The sequence below is a fragment of the Miniopterus schreibersii genome, assembly GCF_964146895.1.
Source record: "Miniopterus schreibersii genome assembly, chromosome: 15".
NCBI classification, from domain to species: domain Eukaryota; kingdom Metazoa; phylum Chordata; class Mammalia; order Chiroptera; family Miniopteridae; genus Miniopterus; species Miniopterus schreibersii.
In genome coordinates, this window is record NC_138115.1 from 13,370,689 (window position 1) to 13,381,120 (window position 10,432).

Genomic DNA, 10,432 nt, shown 5'->3' on the forward strand with positions numbered 1-10,432 from the left:
ATTAACACTTCAAAAATGAAGGTTTCCTCCTGGAGGTGGAGCCTAGATCCTGCCGCCCCCTCCCCAACTTGAGGGTGGCTTAGACTTACTGACTCACTTCCAAAGAGGTGAGCTGGGCAAGTGAAATATAGTAACTTCACAGCGTAGCAGAAAAGGCGAACAGACACCACCTTAACTGCACGCTCAGGGTGAACCTCACCAGCGGTGTCTTATGGGTGTCACAGATGTGATAAGAAGGGCACTTTACTCTGGGGCGTTTTCTCTAAAAGCCTATGATCTGGTTTTATTATGAGAAAACCACCAAATGAACCCAGATTGGAGGACATTCTACAGGGTACGTGCCAGTCCTCTGTAAGACTGTCCAGGAGAAACTCACAGATCAGAGGAGACACGTGACAACTAAATGCCATGTGCTTCCTGGATTGAGTCTTGGAACACAAAGAGCACATTAGCGGCAAGACAGGTGAAATCCAAATCAAGTCTGGAGAGCAGCTAACAGCAATGTGCCAATGTCCGTTTCTTGGTTTGACAAGTACACTGTGGTAATATAAATGTCAATAATGGGGACACTGGAGGCAGGAACTCTCCATATCACCTTCACAACTTCTCTGTAAATCTGAAGCGATTCCACAATAAAAAGTTCACTTTAAAAAAGCCAAAAAACGGTTCCCCACGTTTTAATGAGGAATAAAATAAAACAAACAGCCCTCCTATAAACCTCTGGAATAAAAGTTTTTCGTCTTTAGTCTGTGGTCTCAGGAGCACTGCGTGGATGAGTCAGGGAAGGATGGGGACATTCCCTGCATATTCATCAGCAGTTCCGCAGCTGGAGGTCTGTCCGGGCCTGGCGTTTGTCTGGGGTTGGGTGAGGCTGCTTCAACATGAGAAATTGCTGTTAGACTAGAATAACATAAATTCCCTGGGCGCTGTGGTTTGCATCTTTTGTGCACTCACTCTAGGTGTCTGGGCTCTTTTCTGGTGGAAATGGCTCAGGCTCAGGGGCTCTGGAGGCCAGAGCTGGGTTTGTTTTTCTTGTTTTTGTTTTTTGTAATCCTCACCCTAGGATATTTGTCCATTGATTTTCAGAGAGTGGACAGGAGGGGTAAGGGTGAGAGAGAGAGAAACATAATGTGAGAGAGATGCATCTCTTAGTTGCCTCCCACGTGTGCCCTTTATCACGAATCGAACCCAAGACCCGTAGGGGGGAGGGCCGATGCTCTAATCACTGAGCCACGCCCGCAAGGACAAGGTAGGCCAGAGGTTTGGTGCCACGTTTGCTACTGGCCAGCAAGGTGCAGCTTGGCGGGGTGTTTCTGGATCTCAGTTTGCCTGATGGTAAAGCGGATGGTAATTTCTCTCTCTCAAAGAACATGTGAAAGCACTTGGCAAAGGCATGATCAGTTCAAATATGAGACCTCAAACTTTTCTATCGTGGGCCTAAAGGGCAGGATAGAAAGTGAGAGGTTGAGGGTCAGGCAGGCGAATCTCAGGCTTTCGCCTTAAAATTTACATTCCAGTCCACGCAGGGCCTGCACTAGGGCCAGGTCAGCTTCACGGGCACGCGGCCCTTCTGTTGCCAGGGCTCTGTGCTCAGAAGGGCTCAGCATCTGATTCATGCTGTTTTCAACGTCTTGAAATTCATAATTTCTGAGCCAGGGCCCCATTGTCCATTTACACCAGGACCTGCACATTCTGCAGCCGGTCCTGCTAATGGCATTCAGGGGGTGTGTGCTAATGGCACTCAGGGGGTGTGTGCGGGAGGCTGAGGGTGACTGGGATTTGGGGACAGGGAGGAAAGGAGTGGCTAGAGAGGAGGCTCGAAGCTGAGGCCTCAGGCAACAGTCCTAGGGAAGGAGCTAGCCGGGAAGGTAGGGTTTTCCGGAAGACTTGCCACACTAGGAAACTTGCCTTTTAAATTCCTAACAAGCCATCAGTAAAACTCACACTTCTGATGACGGGATGGGTTTGGTTTTGGGGGAAGTGTGTCAGGACTGGGTCGCTCTACATCCTGTGGGAAGTATGTCTAGGGTGTGCACCGGATACCAGCTGCCATGTTGGGTGTGTTCACCAATAAAGTAGGGCTGAAGGGCCCCACTCGCTCTCCTTGATTCCTGTACTAGGCTGAGTTCAAGCAGGGAGATCTGTTATTTCCTTGAGTCTCCATAATCCGGGGTTTTGAGGACAATAGTTTCTAGCTGAGAGCTCAGGTCCTTTGGGTCTCTGAGGAAGGGAAATCTGGTCACAGGAAAAGAGAGCTCAGCTCCTGGCCTGGGCCTCAGCCTTTTGCTTTGTACCTGAATTCTACTTGGAGGCTGGCCAGCCCCCTTACCTGCCCTGACTTGATACCTGGCACTGCCCGGGCTAAGGTCCCACAGGGCCCTGCCCAGCCCCACCTCCACACCTTTGCCCCCACCTGAAGCTACACCCTTCCCAACGCACCAGTCCAAATCCTACCTTGTCCCCAGAGCAGGCCAGGCCTTCCCCTCCTGAAAGCCTTTCCAGCTTCTCAGTCTCCAGCCGAACCCTCTTTCTAAACACTCCCAGCTCACTGGATACTGGTACAGAATCTGCCAGGTCAGTGTCTCAAGGTCTATTTGTTTTACGAGGCTTTATGTATCAGGTGTCCACCTCTCCCACAGTCTCCATAAAAGTTCAGTGATGGCCCTTAAGTGCAGCTTAGTAAATGGCAGAGAGTCTGGGCTCTGAAGTCAGAGGCCTAAGTTCAAATCCTGACTCTACCAGTGTAATCTTGGGCACCTTACCCAGAATTCCTGAGCCTCCTTTCCCACCTATAAGGTGAGAGTGGTGTCCTGGGTTCACTGCAAAAACATCTCTAAGTGAGAAGACAATAAACAGTGGCTGCCGGTGTTGTTATTGTTATTGTTTTATTGTTATTATTATGACTGGGTACAGATGAGAGGACTCTAACAGATCCAAAGAAAACAGGTGCTAATGGCCAACACAGACTTATCACGTTCCGGGCAGTGTTCTCAGTGTTTTATGGAGGAGTCAACCCTGGGAGGCTGATATTATTATTATTTTCTCCCATTTTTCAGAGGGGGAAATTGAGCCCCCCAGGGTATTCATGTCTTGCCCTGCATTACAGTTCATGACAGGTGGAGCTGGGATTCCGAATCCAGACACCCCCCAGCTACACTCACCCTCCACCGCCCTACCCGCCAGGCCCCACCCGCCTTCCCTGGGCTGACTCTGGGATGGGGGGGCGGGGGGGCACCACTAAGGAAAAACCACCTTGTCTTCAAACGTTAGCTTTCTAGGTAGCTAATATGTGCTGAGCAGAAACCGTGCCCCAGGAAGCATGCAGAAGAGGCAGGGCTTCGCGGGGTCCCGCGGGGGCGGCCGAGCGGGGACCTGAGCCCGGGCCAGGGCCGCGCTCCTCCCAAGGGCAGCGGAAGGCCCCCTCCCACAGCGCGCCCCGGGCTGCAGGACTCTGCTTCAGGCTGGAAGCCAGCCCCTGAATCTCCGCCGCAGCCTCTGGGAGGCTGGGAGAGGGACGCCCCCTCCCCGGCTCCAAGAACGTGACTGCGTCAGAGCGAGCCCCCGCCCCCCCCCCGGCTCCTCCTACCCCCAGCCGCGCTCCCCGCCCCGGCCCGGAGGAGGCCGCGCTGGCCCCGGTTTCCAAAGAGCACGGCGTTCCTGGAAGGCAGGTGGGGGGAGGCCGCTCAACTTTCCAGTAAACAGCGGAGGGTGAGTCAGCGGGGCCTGGAGAGGTGTCGTCGCGCCTCCAGTCAGGGGGCCGGGCCAGGTGACGTCACGGGACCCGCCCCCCTTAATGGCTAAGACCCAACGGAGACTGGGGGTGGCTTTAGCTACGGCGGTGAGGGCCTGGTTCCTGCCCAGTTTGAGGTTTTCGCAGATTTTGCATGGCTCTTCTGCTCCTATCCCTGTTCCAAATCCCCCCAGCTGGATACCCTGCTCTACAGACAACCTCATGGGGTGGGGTGGTTCATTTTTCAAAGGACAAATTGTTCTGGAGGTGGATAGGGGTGATGGTTGCCCAACAATGTGAACACACTTAGTGCCACTGAACTACACTCAGAAAGGATTAGAATGGTAGATTTTAAACAGACAAAAAAGAAAACAAATTTACTTACTAGAGATAGGTCACCAGTTTTGCGCTGAGCTTCCCAGCAAGCAAGGCAAAGAAGGAAACTTTGTTTATTCATTTAACACAAATTTATTAGGTGTCCCTTATGTGCCAGGCACTGGACGAGGAATTGGAGGACACGGTAGAGAACAAGACAGATATGGCCCCTGCTCTACTGGAGTTTATATTTAGTGGGAGGGAGACAGATAATAAATCCTTACGAGTCTAGACAGTGGTTCATGCTAAGAACAGAAAACACTGACAACAGACTTGGTAGGGGGGTGTAGCAGGGATGACTAGGGAAGTTGATGAGACATGCAGTGGTTTGAATTGTGGCTCCCAAAACATATGTCCCTGAGGAATCTCAGAATGTGACCTTATTTGGAATAAGGGTTATTAGAGATGTAATTAAGTAAAGACCTCAAGATGAGATGCTCCTAGATTAGGGTGGGCTCTAAATCCAACAGTAAATATCCTTTTAAAAAAATAGTTATTGATTTTACAGAGAGCAGAAGGGAGGGAGAGAGAGCGCAAGAGAGAAACATCAATTTGTTGTTCCACTTATTTATGCATTGATTGGTCGATTCTTGTGTGTAACCTGACCGGGAATCAAACCCGCAACCTTGGAGTATCAGGACAATGCTCTAACCAACTGAGCTATCAGGCCAGGGCCTAAATGCCCTTTGAAGAGAAAAGAAGAAGACACAAAACAGAGAGAAGGGGGCCTTGTGAAGACAGAGGCAGAGATCTGAATTCTGAAGCCCCAAAACAAGGAATGCCCAAGGTTGCCAGCAGCCACCAGAAGTGAGGAGAGAGGCATGGAATGAATTGTCCCTCAGAGCCACAGAAGGAACCAACCGAATTGACACCTTAATTTTGAACTGCCCTTCAGAACTGTGAGAGAATATATTTCTATTGCTTTAAGCTGCCAAGTTTGTGATCACTTGTTATGGAAGCCCCAGGAAATTAATAGAAGACCTGACTGATGAGAAGCCTGCCATGGAGGACCCGGTTATAGGCTTCCAGGCAGAGGGAAGAACATAGGCAAAGACCCAGAGACACGGTGAATTACGTCAGTGGTTCTCAGCCCTGGCTGTGCATTAGAATCCTCAGGGCCTTAAAAAACACTTCTGAAGAACATGTAGATCAGACCCTCTAGAGGTGAGGCCCAGGCAGAAGTATTTTCTTTTTAATTTTCAAAAACAAACACCTATTTATTGTATTAAATACAAGTCTGAAATATTAAGTCGATATTACAGATTTCAAGAAATTACGTTTCAGATTCCCCAAATGTCCTGCTGCTACTTTGACAACTAGTAGTATCTTTTTTAAAGCTCCCCAGATAGCCCAGCTGGCGTGGCTCAGTGATTGAGCATCGACCTAGGATCCAGGATGTCGGGGTTCGATTCCCGGTCAGGGCACGTGCCCTGGTTGTGAGCTTGATCCCCAGTAGGACGCACCCGACCAATAACTCTCTCATCATTGATGTTTCTATCTCACCCTCTCCCTTCCTCTCTCTGAAATCAATAAAGACACACTAAAAAACAAAAACAAAACAAGGAGAGCTCTTCCCCACTCCCACCACATTTTACAGTCTAAGTATCAAAAGGTTTCAGGTGCCCTGGCCAGTGTGGCTCAATGGTTAGAGCATTGGCCCGAGCACCTAAGAGTCATGGGTTCAATTCAGGATGAAGGACAAGTACCTGGGTTGCAGGTTCAATCCCCAGCCCAAGTCGTGTGCATGTGGGAGGCAACCAATCAACGTATCTCTTTCGCATTAATGTTTCTCTCTCTCCCCCTCCCTCCCTCCCTCCCACTCAAAATCAATGGAAAAAATGTCCTCGGGTGAGGGGTAACAGGAAAAAAAAAAGGTTTCAGGTGTGCAAGGTATCACTGTTGGGTGAGAAAAGTAGTCAGGACACTTAAGTTTGGATGCCAAGGTGTTAGATTTCTGGACTATTTGGAAGATTTATGCAGATGATAGAGAATATTTGAAATCAGGATAATTCCAGAAAATTGCAGCTGGGCAGCCACTGCACGTTTGGGGGATTCCAGATTCCCCTGGACCTGGGGAGCACAATTAATTTAGCACACGGGTAGAGAGCAGCTCAGCCCCCCTCCTTCCTCCCTAAACCTTCCAGTCTCTCGCCCACCCGTAGAGATTTATGCCCTGCAAGGAGACCCCTGGAATGCAGCTCGGGCTGCGTTCAGAACTCTGGTTAACTCCTTCCTGCCCGGCTGCGTGCTGGGCTGGAAGCCAGGCAGGAGGATGACTTCTGGGACCAGTGGGATTTCCTAGCAGCCTCCACGTACCCGGAGCCACGTTGATGCTACTGCTAACCTCTGAGAACCGCAGTTTTACAGGCGAGGAACACAAGATCAGACGAGTGAACCGAGTTGCCCCAAGTCTAAGAGCAGTCAGTAATGATAGCACTAATAAAAGCAATCAGAGTAATGATATAAAATAGTACAGTAAGTAACAGTACACTGCACTGAGCTCTTCTCTGTCGGCTACTACCTGCCTTACGTGTATTCGTTCATTCAGCCTCATCCCAGCTCTCTGAGGTCGGTACTGTTATGAACCGCACTTTACACAGGAGGGAACGAAGGCGCAGACAAGGAAGGACACTTATCCGAGGTCACACATCTAGAAAGCGGAGGGGAGCTCAAACCCCGCTGGTCCCTTTAGGGTCACTGCAATCGTAGTAATCACAGCAGCCGCGGCATTTACAAGGCACTTCCCGTGGGATTTGACTACATTGGAGACTAGATGCCTCTCTGTGCCTCAGTTTCCTCATCTGTAGAGAAAGATTTGCCAAGAGGATTGAGTTACTTCTCTTTTTTTTTCCAGTTCATGTCTTTTATTAACCCATATGCTATAACTTGTCTTGCGGTTTGCTGAAGCAGTAGATCAGACAACAGTTGACACTACAATGTCTGTCGCAGCGGCTGGCCATAAAAACTCCAGCACCGCATGCATCCGAGGGGCGCTCCCGCGAAGGCGACTGATTTTGCCGCCCTCGCCACTGTGTAGGGTTTTGGGACAGCCAGCCCAGCCTCCTTTCTCTTGCACTTGCTGGTCCTGGGCGTGGGGTGAGTGGGCGAAGCCTTCCTCCTTCCCTCGGCACCGCCGCGAAGTCTCAGCACAAGATGAAGAGCGGGCCCCTTCTGCACGCTGTTGTCCAAGTCCGCCGCCTTCGAGGTGCTTGCCAGCAAAGACCAGTCTTTGCTGATCAGGAGGATTCCTTCCTTTACCTTCTTGGCCTTTACGTTTTCTAGTGTATCCAAGGGTTCAACCTCGAGAGTGACCGTTTTCACTAAAATCTGCACCTTGGTGGCGAGTCCACTCCAGATGCGGGATCGGAAAGGAAGTTCAGTTAAGTGTTATTCGCTTGTATTATTGTATCATATCATATCCTTGTATTATTAAGGATAACAGCCCCAAATCTCCATGGCTTATCAAAATAAAAGTTTAAGTCCAGCTTGCATCAGGGTTCAGTGCAGACCAGAGAGGGAATGTTAATAGTACTGACTTTGCCCGGCCCAGCGTGGCTCAGTGATTGAGCATCAACCTAAGATCCAGGAGATCCTGGTTCGGTTCCTGGTCAGGGCACAAGCCTGGGTTGCGATTCCCAGTCAGGGCTGTGCAGGAGGCAGCCAATCAGTGACTCCTCTCTTCATTGATGTTTCTATCTCTCTCTCCCTCTCCCTTTTTCTCTCTGAAAATCAATAAAGATATATTTTTTAAAAATAATAAAAAATAGTACTGACTTTGCAGTGTTCCTGGAAGGATTCAGAGACAAGGCCTGTGGGCCTAGGGCTCAGCACAGTGCCTGAGAACTAGCAAATGCTCGGGAAGGTGGTGGGGGGCAGGCACCCTGCTGTGCTGGGCTGGGTAGAAGAGCCTATAGGAGCCAGAGTCAACTCTCAGGTGCCCAGGAGGAAGGAGTTGGACAGTTTATTTTCTCTGGGCCTCAGTTGAGGCCTCTGTAGAATGGGGATAAGAGCAAGAGGGGTTCCCTTATATGTCATGATTCAGCAACATAAACACGCATACAGCAGGTACTTAATAAATGGCAGATTTTGTGATGATCTAGTTCACCTCTGGTAAAAACCTTCCAGTTGTCTCTATTTTTCAGAAAGGAAAAAGCACATAGAGGTGGAGGACTTGCCCCAAGTCACACAGTGGGAAGGGGTGGGGTGAGGCTTGACTGGGGGTCCTTACGCTGTACCCCCAGCTCTCCCTGCCACCAGCTCTGATAAAGGATCAATAGGGGTGGGACCGCCTTGGGTGTTTCGATCAGTCAACAGCAGCACCCAGGGCTCCTGATTCCCTGTCTAGGCTGTCTGCTGACTCAGCCTTCCTGTATGGCACCCCACCCTGAGCAGGAGGGTGCCCTGAGGTTCCTGCAGTCACCAATGGGAGGAAAGGCAGTGAAGTTACTTGTGTGTCCATCACATTATTTCTTTTAAGCATCATAACCCCTGAAAGCATGTACCAGTGTCATTAGCCCCATTTCTCCCTGTATAGGAGAAATCTGAGCCCAGAGAGGTTAAGAAATCTACTTGAGGTCACACAGCCTGGACTCAGCAGAGTCAGGATTCTAACTGGCCAGTGGGGCTGGAGAGGTGGGGAAGATGGACCTAAACATGGAGACACGGGAGTAAGGAAGCCCTCAGTGGGATCCGTCTGAGGGCATGGCGGGCCCACAGACCCTCCTCAGAGGCAGGTCCTTCTTTACATGGTTATGTCACTGGAGGGGGAGAAACGAGGGAAGAGGGAGGAGGAAATTCTCTTTGGCATCATGGAGTGTGTCCCCATATGCCACTGTCCCTTACCACATCAGTGTCCAAGGCCCAGCTTTCAGCTGCCAGCACCAGCTTTCGCCAAGTTGCCAGGGCCCACCCTATGCCACACAGCAGACCTGACATGGCCCCTCTGTCCCAGCACCCAAGGGGACTGACGAGGCATGGCCCATACATGCTCCAGCTCCTCGGTTCCTTAGTCCCCGCAGTCCAACACCATTTCCCAGGGGCGTGGTCCTCAGCCCCGGTGGCCCACAGTGACAACCCGCTCATTACCATGCCGGGTAGCAGCTGCCTTCTCCCTGCCCCGCTTCCCCACTCCCTGCTTATTTCCTGAAATTCCTCATCTCAAGGTCTGCTTCTGGGATCATCTCACCCAGGGGCGATTTTGTCCCCAGGGACTTTTGGCAAGGTCTGCAGACTTTTTGATTGTTACAGTGAGAGAGGGGGAAGATGCTACTGGCTTCTAGTGGATAGAAGCCAGAGATGCTGACAAACCTCCTACAATGCACAGCTCAGTCACCAATAACAAGGAATTATCTGGCATAAATGTCAGTAGTGCTGATGTTGAAAATCCCTGACTAAGCCAAGACACTGAGTGGCCCCTTCCTGGTGATAAACCCTCCAGCATCCTTGGCCTGACAAGAATGGCCCAGCGATGCCTGGGTATGGACAGACCCAATGGCCCCAGCTAGCTCCTGGGGTCCCCTGGCTTTTGCCTGCCTCCCCCTCCGCCTTCCAATTCCCGCCCATTCTGCTGCTCTGCTGTCTGGCCCCACAACGAGATCCAGTGCATGGAAGGGCATGCGAGGCAAGGGTCCAGTCAATTCGAAAAACCCCACCCCAGGTCCTGGTGATTTGTTCAAACAGGGAAGCATGTGACTCGAGTAAGCTGATCAGAACTTTCTCTGGATTTTCTGCCAGAGATCTCTCTTTCCACTAGGACCAGTGAGTTGGCTGGACATGAGCCAGGGGTATCCAGCAGGCAGGCATGCAGAGAGCAACGTCAGGCCTGACTGATAAATGCCAAGAGGGTAGAGCCCTGACGACAAGTAGATGGTTCAGCGACGTGAATCAGAACCTTCCCTTTTTAGGAATGGCTTTTCTGTCTTGATTAATGGGGCCCTGTCTCAGCCACTGGGATGGGAATTTCCTGTTCTTTTATCTCGTTCTCAAGCACCACATCTCCTCCCCCTTCCTAGAGCCTAGAAGAGGAGCCACCCAACGGCTCATTGATGAACTCTCCTTACTCACCCACTGTCTGGCCCACAGAGAACACCTGACCAGGCTGCTCATCACATCACAGTGATGAGGGAATTGCAGCGGGGAAAGCGTCATGTACACTTTGGCAGGATCTCCTGGGGCAGGGGTCTGGCTGGTCCCCTTTGAGGACCTGATGGGGCTCCCAGGGAGGTTACAAAACTCCTGATGCCCGTCCCTGCCCTGCCTATCATCTCTCTATTTGGGTTTTTCAGGGGAATTTTCTATGAATTTTGGACTGGGCTTGGATCCTGGATG

At 50.9% G+C, this 10,432-nt stretch overlaps 1 pseudogene across 1 annotated transcript; it reads right to left on the minus strand.

Annotated features, from left to right (window-relative positions):
- Window positions 1-6,984: 6,984 nt before the first annotated feature.
- LOC308568207 (ubiquitin-ribosomal protein eS31 fusion protein pseudogene) lies at window positions 6,985-9,040 on the minus strand (annotated as a pseudogene). The gene is made up of 2 exons: window positions 8,948-9,040; window positions 6,985-7,438 (listed from the first exon to the last, which is right to left on the minus strand). The product of its transcript is annotated as a ubiquitin-ribosomal protein eS31 fusion protein pseudogene (transcript).
- Between the last annotated feature and the right edge of the window lie 1,392 nt (window positions 9,041-10,432).